This window comes from Lepisma saccharinum, chromosome 20 (genome assembly GCF_977018435.1).
Source record: "Lepisma saccharinum chromosome 20, izLepSacc3.1, whole genome shotgun sequence".
Lineage (NCBI taxonomy): Eukaryota > Metazoa > Arthropoda > Insecta > Zygentoma > Lepismatidae > Lepisma > Lepisma saccharinum.
This window is the reverse complement of record NC_139248.1, coordinates 56,033,402-56,048,295: the sequence shown is the minus strand read 5'-3', so window position 1 is coordinate 56,048,295 and position 14,894 is coordinate 56,033,402.

Below are 14,894 nucleotides of genomic sequence, written 5' to 3'. Positions count from 1 at the left end.
CGCCAAATGTGGAAGTAAGTTGATCGATGCACTGTTGTCTTGATAATCCACGTCGAAAATCGTAAAAAATCATTGCACGAAAATGTTCACGAGTTAATTCCATTTTAATGTTGTCGCGCAATCTCCAAGGCAACATAAACAACACAAATGAAAATATTGACAAAACATTTGAAGTACGTTATGGTCAATAATGCCAGACGATTCCGTGCAAACGTCAAATCGCGCCTAACTTCAATCAGTGTTGCCAAGGCTCAAAATATAAATAGTGACCCTCGTATAAGCGTAATGTATTTCTCCTTGCCTCCTACAGCCATCCTGGCAGTGTTGCCAAACCTGATGTGCATAAAAGAGTTACATTTCACCAAGAGCTAAAGATGACTTTCAAGGATCTTGATTAAGGAAGGTTGCATAAAGTGTCTCCTAGGGTAATTTAGGTGTCAGAGCGGTGGGGGCGCTCCTATTACCGTTATCTTTAAAGTGATGGAAATGTATTATTAGTTTTCACCGCCTAGATTTGGCGGCATTACCCATCTCAATAATTTTATGATGTTCATATGAAATCGAAAATAAAGGATTCCCGGATAATAATATTGACATCTTCACCTTAAGCCACAGCTCTATATATAAAAATACCTGGGGAGGAAAGAGGGGTGTGGGTGACGCAGCCTATATATGAATATCACGTCACGTGCAAAATGTACACTCATGGCAAAGGTTGGTCTTTATGGGCCGGAGCCAGTGGTGCCACCATGGTGGGGTAGAGGGCGGGTGCCACAGTTCACAGTAACAAGTGCACGAAAGAGCCAGATCTGGCCCCAAAAGAGCAAAGTTGGCAACAGTGATCGACAGCTGTCCCAGCGAGAAAGACCTAGGGGAAATTGATAAAGGGAAAGCTGATGATGAAGAGGTCGAGTGCAACGATTGTAAAAGAAGCTTCCACTTACGTTGTGCTGGTTATCCTTTGCCAAAATCGCAGTATAAGGGGGAAGAATTGAAATGTCTTAATTGTAAAGAGAAGGGTAACAAAGGAAGTCCTTGTTTGGAACAGTTGTTTCAAACTCTGATGGAGAAAATGGAAATGGGAAGAAAAGAAGATACAGAGGAACAGGAAAGGATAAGAAAAGAAGATAAAGAGGAACAGGAAAGGATAAGAAAAGCAGATAAAGAGGAACAGGAAAGGATAAGAAAAGCAGATAAAGAGGAACAGGAAAGGATAAGAAATGAACAAGATAGAAAAAGAAATGAAGATAAAGAGGAACAGGAAAGAATCAGAAGAGAACATAAAGAGGAACAGGAAAGGATAAGAAAAGAAGATAAAGAGGAACAGGAAAGGATAACAAAAGCAGATAAAGAGGAACAGGAAAGGATAAGAAATGAACAAGATAGAAAAAAAATGAAGATAAAGAGGAACAGGAAAGAATCAGAAGAGAACATAAAGAGGAACAGGAAAGGATAAGAAAATAAAATAAAGAGGAACAGGAAAGGAGAAGAGATGAACAAGAAAGAATCAGAAGAGAAGATAAAGAGGAACAGGAAAGGATAAGAAATTAACAAGAAAGAATCAGAAGAGAAGATAAAGAGGAACAGGAAAGGATAAGAAATGTACAAGAAAGAAAAAGGAATGAAGAAAGAGGAGAATTGATGAAGCTGCTCAGCCAAGATAAGGAAGAATTATTATTTAGAATAGAAGAGGGGCGAAAGGAATGTAGAGAAATTAAGGCGACTCTGAGGAAGGAAATTGCATGTGAGAGGCAGCAAGTAGATGAATTAATACTAAAGCTGGAAGAAAAACAAAAGGAGGATTATGAAAAGTTGAACTTAGACTTGACACAGGAGAAAACATCTAGAGAAGCTAAAGAAAAGGAAATGGAAAATGAAATTGAGAAATAGAGGGGACGAATAGAGAGTGTTGAAATAATTGCAAGGCCAGAACCAACACAGGGTTCCTCAGAATTACTTGATAATTTAGAGCTAAATCAGAGAAGGCAAGAAAGGAAACTTGAAGAAGTTACAGAGAAAGTCGCATCTGTAGATAGGCAGGTCGATCAACTACAGATGTTAATGGCAGGCTGTCGGGTTCTAGAACCTTCTCGAAATGGTGAAGCTGTATTTCAACCGGGAATGAACGGTTCAACAACGAGAGGTGATTCCAAGGAGAAGATGAGGAAAATAAATCGTTACTCGTCAAGTTCTTGCTCTGCAGTTTCCTCTAGTTCTGAGGAAACTGAAACTAGGAAAATTACAAAGCCCAGGAAGAGACATAATAATGGAAAGTCTGAGAGATGGGGACAGGATGAGATATCTCGTGACAATGCCTATAAGAATAGTTCCTACAAATCTTTTCGCATGTCTGATGTTAACGCTCTTACAAAGTTTGCTGGAGAGATTAATACTGTCTCTGCTGAGAGGTATTTAAAAGAGCTAATAACATATCTGGATCTAATGAATGTCCCTATGATTTTTAGATTGAAGTTATTGCCCTCTCTTATGGTAGGAAAGGCTAAGGCGTGGTTTGTTGCAAATGAGAAGAAGTGGAAGACTTTGGAACATTTTTGTGCTGCCTTTAGAAAACAATATGCCTCTGCTGATGCCAAGCAAAGGGAAATGCAGACGCTGAGAAACAAACGGTATTCGAGGAGCTGTGGCCTCTCACTGGCTCGTATTGTAATCTTGTGGATAGCGTTGACCAAAGCGAAGCGCTGAACTTGGTTATTAGTCAACTTCCGCTGCGAGTGCGTCAGTTGGTACTTACTCGCGATCCACGCAACATGGACCAACTTACCTGCTTCTTGGGAAGATATGAAGCCTCGGAGCAACTTGAGGGATGGAGGAGAGAAAATCCGAGATTCGAGGACAGAAGAGCCAACCAAGCTACAGTTAGGCAATTGACGTTCTCCAGTAATCAACCCAATTCAGCAAAGATGCCTGCAGGTAACGGAAGATCTGATAATGAGAACTTCAGTGGTAGCGCTCGACAAAGTAACAATCCTTCAGGAGAAGAAAATAGAAGCGGGTTCTACAGAAGAAGGAACTGCGAGGGATCACAGCGATCTTCTGGAGAAGAAAGAAGAACGCCATTCCGAAGAAGAAGTTCGTATGGTAATAATAATTTCTCCCCACATCGCGATAACCGGTATAGAGGTAACTACAATTGGAGGAAGAAAGAAAGTGCTACACAGACGGAAGATTTCGATAGTGGAGAAACTAGTGTTAAACAATTAGATGTTACCACTTGGAATACGTCTGCCCCGTCCTACACCCCAAGAAACTGAGAAGCAGTTGGAGAGTTGAGTGGATGGCCTCAGAGTTTGAAAAAGAAAATTTACTCCATTTTCATTTTGTTAATTTTATTTTTGTTTGTGGGAGGATGCCATGATACGCACCCACTTATTGTATCCTTTTAGGTGTTTAATAATAATTCGTTGCGCAACAGCCCATGAAGGGCCTAGGCATACCTACCGACTGCCGATCTCCCTCCCACGCTTTCTTCGTCACCTCTAAGCGTGGAGATCTTCAACCAGTATTGGAATAGTCGGGGGGTCAGCCCGACGTATCCCCAGCCGTTATAGTAGGTCTTCTCCCCAATTTCCTCACGATGGTGGGTTGCCACCGGCCCTATACGCAGGCCGAATAAATTCCGACCAGAGCCGGATTCGAACCTACGCCGTCCCGCAGCGAACGATCTCAAGACGAGTGAACGCCTTAACCCGCTCGACTACGGAGGAGGACAATTGAAATTACAACTTTTCAAATGTTAGTGTGCATATTCTTAGCTCCCCCCCTCCCCCTGCAAACAGAAAGGAATTAGTCTTTATGCTTTTCTTAGCTTTGGGTCCCACCAAATGTCTGAAGAAATCAGTGCATATGGTTACATAGTATTTTTGGATTATTTATTGGTCTATGGCGTATGAAATAAATGAGATAAAAAATGTGTTCATTCCAACATTTAGGTGTTTAATATGTTTAAAATGTTAATTGTCTATTATGTCGTAATTTGTTTTGTTCAATTGGGTAGTCTTTTATGGTTATGAACTAACCTTAAAAACATTGGACTGTGAGTGGAGAGGTGAGAGATATTATGGAAGTTGCTGGAATAATGGAAGTGATTTTGGAAATGGTTTCGAGTCTGTGAAAATGGAACTTCAAGTTGTACTTTTCTGGAAGTGTCTATTTTACATGGTTTTTTAATAATTGTGGACTTGAAAGTTATTTGTTATTAGAAGTGAAAGGTTCAGGATTCGATAAATACACACGTGATAGGTTTTGAACGCGAAAAGCGTAAGAAAGTGTGACTATCGAGTGCTACGATTGTGTTGTGACAGACATTTTTCTAGTTGTTTCAAAAGGATACCGGGAAACAATTAGATCGTCCCAACATGGAAGAAAGTAGTAATGAACTTAACGCAGCAAATGCTATGTTAGCTTTGGCTGACGTAACGGAAAACCAGAATGACTGGGCAGATATAAATGATCGAGAAGAAGTTGACATGACGGATCACAAAAGCAAACGTGTTCCCAAAAGGCAAAGAGAGGAAAACAATGAAGTAGGCCAGGAAAAAGTAGCTAAATCACCCACATCTGCTATACCTAACTTTAATTATTCTAGAGATCATTCGGGACCATATATTGTTTTATTAGAAGGAGTGGATAAAAATATTGGCAAACTAAATGGGGGAAGTTTGGGCAATTTTTTTCGTAAAAACGAAATCCCAGTTGATCTAGTAGAGCAATGTGGACGAAATCGGGTGAGAGTCACATTTGCTAGTGCACAAGCAGCCAACACGTTCGTTAATGACCGAACACTACACACACAACTAGCCGTACTGGCCCGCGTACCCCAATCTTTAGTTCAAAGAGAGGGTTTAATTTTTGGCGTGGCCATAGACTTAACAGAAACAGATATTCTGGAAGGAATTGATGCTGGTCCCATACAGGCAATAAGTGCCAAACGACAACAAAAGAAAATTTGGAACTCCGATGCGAATTTCACACTCAGAGATTCCACTGTAGTGTGTCATTTTTCGCGGAAACAGACTTCCAGAAAAAATTATATTAAATCTCGAAATCAAGGACGTACAACCTCGTATTAGACCTGTCTTGCAGTGCAAATGCTGTTACAGACTGTCTCATGGTGCAAATCAGTGCAAATCGAAAGCAAATTGCCCACAATGTGGATCCCCAAAGCATGGGGAATCTTGCAACAAACCACCCCAATGCATAAATTGCAAAGAACAACACAATGCTCTAGATAAGAATTGTCCAGCTAGGAGGGAAGCTCATGCCATACATACACGTATGGCAATAGAAAATATTTCTTACTTTGAGGCTAGCCACAAAATACGGGGTACATATGTAGCCCCTCTCACAAAGGCGGAGGTATTACGATCACTACACGATCCACATACATACCCAACCTTACCTACCCTGGAAGCAGGTACCTCTTTTGGGGGATCACCGGCCTCTACAAGAAGAAACACTTATTCCAACATCGTGAGACAAGAACCTACTACAAATAATAAAGCTAACTCTACCCAGGACTGTACACCTCTGGTGCGCCCTACACGTGGAAGAAGACGTAAGAAGAAAAATAATAAGAAAACCTCTGACACCTCGGACTCTTCTACCAGTGCCTCAGATGATGATATTTTCCATCCCTCACCCCCAATAGGATCCCGAGCCTTTCCTCCGCCTCGTAGTACAGGAGCTGGTGCACTTGGGAGAATTCCACCCAAGAGTATACCAGAAAGTATCACGATTCGTACGGACGAGAAGGTTCAAGGTCAACAAGGCCTAACAGAGATTCGTTCCGATAACACTTTACCCCCTATGTGGACATATGGTGCCAGAGACACATTATCTCCCGAACAGCGATCAATATATCGTTCTCTACTTGATCTTATTCCGGATCTATGGGCCTCTGTAGTTAATATACCAGAAATACACGAACAGGAGAAAATAATTGGAAGAATACAAGAACTTACGTCCCACCTCTTGTCTATTATGTCGGGTCGTTAATACGCCCCGATATCTTTCATATTTATCTCTATCACCTCCCCTCCCCTATCCTAAAAACATGTCCTTGCCTGTTACTCTACAATGGAACGTGCGCAGTCTATCGGCACGTAAATGCGAAATTCAAGATTTGTTGGCGGATTACCGTCCACAACTTATCTGTCTACAGGAGGTGAAAGGTACTCATCATGAGAACTATCGGTTACCCCACTACATAATGTACGGCCCTCCCTTTGACCAAAATCAACGGGGAGTTGCTGTATATGTCCATGAAAATATACCCCATTCCGTAATTAACATTCCACATTCCCTCCCAATAATAAAAAAATACCAAGGTGAAATAGCTGCCGCCCGAATTAAATATGCTCATTATTTATTTACGCTTATATCTATGTACCTTCCACCACATCCTCTTTCTCAGAATATCCCACTCTCAGCCTTGAACGAACTTTTTACAATCATTCCGGGTCCATATTTGATAACAGGAGATTTTAATGCACATAATCACATATGGGGTAACTCTCGGACGGATAGGCTGGGAACCACAATAGAAAATTGGGTTACTGAAAATAACCTTATTATTCTGAATGATGGTTCCCCCACACATTATCCTCATAACGGATCCAGCCCGACGAGTATAGACCTCACTTTAGTATCACCACATATATTCAATAACATCAATTGGTTTAACGACATGGATTTAAGAGGGAGTGATCATACCCCAATTTTCCTTTCTTTACCGGCTAATTTATCGACTACAAGCACAACTGTACCTCCGGTTCGTCGCTGGAAACGCGATTCCATAAACTGGGAAAATTTCCGCACTTCTTTCCTCCGTTTATATTATAGTGATGATTCGGCTTCAGTAAGGACCATTACATATACCCAATTCTTGCAAATGCTAACAATCGCACTCGATGACAGCGGAACGAGACAAAAGTTTTACTCTTTTGACCGTTTTCCAAAACCCTATTGGTGGAACCCAACCTGTGCCGCAATTAAAAAAAGAAAGAAAATATTAGCAAAATTATACGCCAGATATCCTATACCGGATACCTGGCGAGAACTAAAGAATGCCCAGGCGATAGCGAAAAAAACATATATCAAAGCTAAACGTCAGGCATGGAAATCATATTGTCAGTCTCTTGACCTTAACGTGCCAATTAGTATAATTTGGCGGAAATTCAATTCTCTCCGACATCCCCATGTTTCCCATCCACGTCCAATTGATACTTCCTGGGAATCAGATTTTATGGATCTTCTCACCCCCCCCCCCCCCCCATCCGTTCCTATGCCTTCCGAATTTACTGATGACTTCCCAGCTACTTCAGTTGAAGAACTAAAAAATATCCTTGATAAAATCAAATCCACGGCACCTGGCTACGATGGTATTACCTATGAAATTCTAAAGCACTTACCAGTTCAAGGGTTCGAAATTCTTGCTGCGATTTATAATTATGTATATCGCAGAGGAAAAATACCACGTGGCTGGACCCAACATATTGTGATACCTATTTTAAAACCAAACAAACCAACCATGCAAGCCTCTTCATATCGACCTATAGTTTTGATACCAGTTATGGCTAAACTATTCGAACGTACCCTCCAACATAGAATCGTTTGGACACTAGAAAAACGCCAATTTTTCCCATCCACACAATTAGGATTTCGCATCGGTCTTGGTAGTCAGGATGCTATTGCTACACTCACTGTTGCTATTCAAAATAGCCAACTCCTGAGACAATTTTGCTTCAGCTTATTTGTTGACATCGCTAAAGCATATGACTCCGTTGACATTTCAATATTATGCAATCTTCTTGATTCAATAAACATTCACCCGATTGTGGCTAAAATAGCTTGGAATCTATATCAGGAACGTATTCTGGTCTTCTGGTTTCATAATGATGTTAAAGGCCCGAGACTGGTTCGGAGCGGAATACCACAGGGCTCCCCTCTGAGTCCCCTCCTCTTTAACATTTACACCAAATATATACATCAAATACCAAGTGCCACTCACAACATCATTCAATATGCTGACGATTTTTGTTTTTATCAAAGTACATCAGACACCACACAAGGAATTTTAGAATTGCGCAACCTGATTCATACTCTACGTGTTCAATTATTATCTCGCGGTTTATCTTTTTCTGCCGAGAAATCAAAAATTATAATATTTAACCCTTATACATCAAACCGACACCCTAACAATCTGACACATAAACTACAGATTCCGGTAGTATCTTCCTGTACTTACCTGGGGGTTTCCTTTGATAGAAAATTAGATTGGAAAGTCCATATTAACAAACTGCTAGCAAAAGGAAAACAAATAATCAATATTCTAAAAGGTTTGGCGAACACGAAATGGGGTGGACACCCCTCCATTATGACTTTGTTCTACAAAAATTGCTTTCGCTCTTTATTCGAGTATTCGGCACCCGTTTATGGTGGGACGATTGATACTTGGGCCGATAAAATAGACATTTTACAGAGACAGGCACTCCGTGTTTGTCTAGGATTAATGAAATCTAGTCCAAATATTAGTGTCTACAACGAGAGCGCTGAACAGGCCCTTTCATTTAGACGCCAGTATTCTACTACGAAATTTCTATTTAAAATATGGGAAAGACAAAACCATCCTTTCAATAAAGCATTTGCAATACAACGACAACTGGGTGAAACTTTACCCTTGGATAGATCATGTTCTAGATATTATTTTTTGTATTGTTACAACATAGATAGAGAAGCATATCACTTAAGTTACACTATAGAAAATCCCTTGATTTACACTTTGAAGATTCCTACCGAGTCACCTGTCAATGTCAATTATGTTGATTTCGGTCGACATGAATATTATAAAGAAATTTGGCCAGACTATGACTTCATATACACTGACGGATCAAAAGATGACGAACATGTCGGCTGCGCATTCTACGCACCCTGCCAAAACATAGTCAGACAATTCTCCTTACCGCAAGACATGTCCATATTTTCGGCAGAATGTTATGCCATACACCAGGCATTGCTCTATGCCCGTGGAGCGGGATTTAAAAAAACTCTAATTCTAACTGACGCAATGAGTGTTTTATTTACACTCGATCGTTGTGAAAAAGATGCATACCGCATGCCCATTCTCCCGTCCCTGATCTTACAAACTACATTAAATCTCCGCCAAAATGATCAACGAGTGCAATTTACGTACGTAAAAGCTCATAGCAATCTTAATATATATCAGGATTTAGTGGACCAATACGCAAAAAAGGCAAAGAACACTCCTTTTCCTACTCCCCTTCGTTTATCCTATACTGATCTTCTACCCCGAGTTAAAATGAAAATTAATTCCCAATGGGAAGCTCGGGCACTTAATCAAATTGCAAATACGACCACTTATAAATGGTACGCAGAAAAAGTAGTCAGTCGACCCTGGTTTCATAAACTAAAACTTCCTCGTGAAGTGATAACTTTCACACTTCGCCTACGAACGGGACACGTTTGCACAAACGAACACCTAGCAAGACTGCATCAAAATCCCTCCCCTGCTTGTGATTGCGGAGAAAACAAACAAACGCCAGTTCATCTCTTCTTCCATTGCCCGTTAAGAAGCAAATACAGACACGCTCTTTTTAACTGTTTACACAGAGCCAAAATACCATTTCCCATATCCATACCATCCCTATTATCGTCTCCTTCACCGCGTACGATGTGGATATTATATAGTTTTGCCAGACAGAATGGTATTCAATTTTGAAATTTGTGTGTATGTTCAAGCTTCTGATCAGTACTAAAATACAGTGAAGTGTAATATTACAATATCTTTACGACCACAACTTACTATGACTTCGATTCAATGGTACTTCTGCTCACAAGTGTACTACATCGCAGACCTTTGACCAAAACTGCCATATACCCGGCGGTAAGGGTCACGAAGAAGAAGAAGAAGAAGAAGAAGATTTTGGAAATGTGAATGTTTTAATTTGTGTAGTGAAGAAGTATTATGATCAAAATACACTTTTGTTTGTAATAAGAAGTTTAATTGTGAGTTCAAGTGTAATATATTAACATTAACTGACTTCTAAATATATTTTGTGTACGAGAGTTGGTAAGGTTTACGTAAGCATATCCTTATCTGTTTTCCCACAACCTGAGAGCTTCATAGTAGGCTGATAAGTCTCAGGCTCGCCGTTGAGGAATAAACGTAAGTAGTTCCATTGATAATAATCCGGGGAACGTAGCAATTTTCTGAATGCGACATCGACCAGTGGCCTGTTTTTTTTTGTTTTGTTTTTTTAAAGCTGAGTGGGGTGGGGGTTATTTTGATTATCGTACAAAAATCATTACGAGAAGACAATCTGATAACACGCTTGCCTGTGTGCTTTTTTAAAGCATTGAAATGTTCTTGCTCTTTACTCTTGGCTGCATATTTTTGAAATGCAAAAATCAAATCATGCCGGGTCCAACGAAATCCACAATCTGCTCTGTAAAGCCTTTTAGAGGACAGGCCAGATAAATTGTTTACAGTGTTGCAACGTATTTGCGAAATCAGAAGGAGTTACATAAACTTAAGTATAATGTTGTAGAGTCCACAAGCGCCGCCACGGGAGTATCTAAATGGATGGTTTCTCAAGTTTTAAAAGAATTGGATTGGATTGATTTAAGTCCACTTTATGCACAGTAAGGCTAATCGATACTGGACGTACAGTTTAAAGTGGGATCCGAACCACTATGTGCCTTCACCGGGAATCGAACCCGGGATCCCTTGATTACAAGGCGACGACGCTACCACTGCGCCATCGGGGAGTTCAAGTTTTAAAAGAAGGAAAGGAGTCGTTGGCGAAAGGTGAGCTGAAGTTCTGTACTCCGACAGGTAGAAAACAGCCCAGGAAAAGCGAATACAAATTTCGTTTAAAATCCTCAGACCATTCCCCTCCCTCCAGGTTGCAACACTGCGAACCAACGTCGCTCCGAAAAGTGGAGTGGGGAAATGTGGTGTGAGTTGCGCAACAGCTATTTGCAGCGTCTTGTTTTTAAACTTGTCAAGTTATAGTACTCAAGTTCGCTGCGACAACGCCGAAAGCGCAAGAAAAGTTTAAGCGGAATATTATCAATATAGCAGGGTTATATAACATTCTCCGTCTTGCCTTGATAAGTATTTTTCTCCTTAAATTATCGTCACATTATTCAAGAAGCCAAAAACCTAATTTTATCTAGTGTAAACAAAAAAAAAATACTGACGGAGGGGCTCGAGCCCCCTGACCCTCACCTTTGATACGTGCTATTAACAATAATAGAGTTATAGAACATTCTCTGTCTTGTCTCGATAATTGTTTATCTCTTTAAATCATCGTCACACTATTTAAGAAGCCAAAAATCTAATTTTATCTAGTGTAAACAGACAAATTTCCTGAAAGGGGGGGGGGGCGGCTCGAGCGCCACGGTCCCCACCTTGGATACGTGCTATTAACAATAACCGGGTTATAGCAGATTCTACATCTTGCCTCGATAAATATTTCTCTCCATAAGTTATTGTCACATTATTCAAGAAGCAAAAAAACTAATTTCATCTAGTGTAAACTAAAAATTTTCTTGGAGGGGGGTGGGGCTCGAGCCCCTCGTACCGCACCTTGGATACGTGCTATTATCAATAAGAGGGTTACAGAACATGCTCCGTCTTGCCCCCATAATTATTTCTCTCCTTAAATTATCGTCACATTATTTTATTTCACGCCAAAAGAAACAAAAAACCTCATTTTATCTATTCTAAAACGGAAAACTTTCGGGGGGATCGAGTCCCCTAAGCCCCACCCCTTGGGTACGTGCCTGTGTACGATGTTAGGAACTTTGAGTGCATTCGAAAACAATGTTGTGCCGTCTGGTAGCAGCACTACTACTTCTTCATATGTACAGTGCGATCAATAAGTATTACCAATCTAATTAATTGTCCCTTTGTTTTATACAATGAGAGATTCAATAATTGACACAAAACATCAAACAATCTGCTTACAACCTCTGAACGATAGTACGTAGAAATACAGCCCTTAAAAATACTCAGGATGAGGATAAATACAAACGAAAATAGTCATGCACAAATTGGTGAGCAATACTTACGGATCTCACTGTACAGACTCTTCTTTCAATCGGCAGAGAGAAGCGCTGAAAACGTAAAACTACATTGTGGTGTTGATTCATATGAACTTACGTGGAACGACCCAAGTTACATCGTAGCAAAATATTACTATTTTGTTTAATTTATGTTCATGTTCGTTTGAATCAGTGTTATTACTCGTATAGGAGGGCCTGTATGGTCATTGAAGATATCTAGTGTTGTCACACATTTAGGTATAGGATAATTTTCTGTGCGAGGTTGGAAACTCCGCAAAAATAAAAGAGTTGGTAACGATGGGAAAAGATAGAGATTTTTTCTTTTGGTTTTGGTTATAAAAACATAGAAAAGATGACATGAATGTAAGTCTAAATTTGTGTTATTGCAAGTCCTTTTTGTGATAATATTGTAATTATTTTACTGCTTATAATCTGTTGGAAATAGCAGAGCTAGAATTTAATTAAAAGACTGGCCTCTGTAAGGTTTGTGTAAACTAACTATCTCCGTGGAAGTGTCTTTTAAACGTGTTGAATCACGTGTGTTGTTAACTAGTTGCTAGTTCAAACTATTACTGTTAATTAATCGTTAATTATGCTGTTACTTAAACGCACATGGGCGTTGAAGAGTTCGGTAACATTATCGTATGGGTAAAACGGATTCCTTCAAATTTACAGGAGAAAGTACTTACGGAAATCATTTTCTTGAGCGTTTTGGAAGTTACTGAATGTAGATTTGATCCATTTTAATGTGAATGCGTTTTGTTTTCTGCGAAAATCTCTGTCCGACACGCTGTTTCTGCTCCCGCCATTTGCTTTTTGCATGAGAGTGCAATGTTCCGTGTGTTAAGACGATGCAACCCCGTAGCCAGTGTTTCAGCCTCGCCGTGTTTTCACTAGAACCACCTGTGGAGTACGGAACAAGCTTTTTTCCCGAATGGGTGTCCTTATCGCACAACATTGTAGCAACATTGTGTTCGGACGTCACAGGAGAGAGCTGTTTTTACAATTTTTCTTTGTATTTATGCTAATGGAACCTAACCTAACAGGCCTAACCTAACCACGTAGGCATTCCTCGTCTGACGTCAATATTCAAGGTTGCAAGATTGTTGTGCGTAAAGGAAGAGAATTAACGAATTACGAAAGAAAGATGGTTCCGACCCGAATGGGTGTCACTTATCGCACAACACTGTAGCAACATTGTGTTCTGACGTCACAGGAAAGATGTTTTTCATGTTAGGCAATACAAGCTAACGCGTCTCTTATCGAAAATAATAATTTTTCTTTGTATCTATGCTAATGGAACCTAACCCAACAGGCCTAACCTAACCACGTAGGCATTCCTCGTCTGACGTCAATATTCAAGGTTGCAAGATGGTTGTGCGTAAAGGAAGATCATTAACAAATTTCGAAAGGAAGATGGTTCCGACCCGAATGGGTGTCACTTATCGCACAATACTCTAGCAACATTGTGTTTTGACGTCACAGGAGAGACCTTTTTCATGTTAGGCAATACAAAGGTAACGCGTCTCAGCGAAAATATTATTTTTTCTTTGTATTTATGCTAATGGAACCTAACCACGTAGGCATTCCTCGTCTGACGTCAATATTCAAGGTTGCAAGAGTGTTGTGCGTAAAGGAAGAGCATTAACGAATTGCGAAAGAAAGATGGTTCCGAATTGTGAAAGGAAGATGGTTCCGAATTGCTGTTTATGGACAATGAACGTGGTAAATCGCAAGGTTATTTTACAAGTTCTACACGTAAATGCGACGTATTAGCATAATTTCAAATAGGGGCACGAAAGTAGATATTTTCCGGTGAACGAGGTTGCACCACTGCATAAATCGACAAAACACTCTCAGAACGCCCCCTAAACCAGTATGCTATCACGGCCATAATGTGTTACAGATTCGAAACAACAAGTAACAGTAAGTACTCGTAAATAGAGAAAATAAACATTATCTTAGTTAGAAATGCATTATTTCGCCTTAAGAAATGTTCCGCAACACGTTAGCAATGTAAAGAAGTCCGAAATATATGATTCGTAGGTGTTTCACCCATACGATAATAGTACCAAGAGTTCTCATACTCATAGCCGGGGACGTAGCATACTCTAAAGAAATTATATAGTATGTAGGCCTAAATATTTGGCCAAAGGTTAAAGTACCAGATATAGGTCTATAGGTCTACAATTATCCCATCTATTCCACTTGCTAAGGTTATGGTAACAGTTCGTTATATCGGAGACACTTTTCTTCAAATTTACAGGAGAAACTACTTACGGAAATCAGTTTCTGTAGCATTGTCGAAGTCCTTCGAGGTATTTTCTTTCATCTTTCAATCTATTTCAGCCGGAAATCAATTCCCGTTGCTTCAATTTAAGCGAAAACGTAACCACGCCGTTTTTTAACTATGTTTGCCTAACCTAACTGAACCTAACCTAACATTCTGTGAATGGTCCGTGGGACTATCCGGGAATGGTTTTTGGGGCTATTCGCGGATGGTTTATACGATCCCAAATGGTTTTTGAAGCTATGTGTGAATGGTTTTTGGGGCTATCCGTGAATGGTTTGTGCGGCTCGCACCATGACGTGCGTTCCGTAACACTTCGAGAAATGGCTTATTTTAGTGTAAAAATGTTCCGCAATACTCAATTGGTAAGTACGAACCATACGAAACACAAAATATCCGATTTTAAAGTGTCTCTGATATAACGGACTCATACCAAGGTTATTACTAGAGCATTTTTTTCTTGGAAGAAAGGTTCCGGTAGTACCCTTCAACTTTT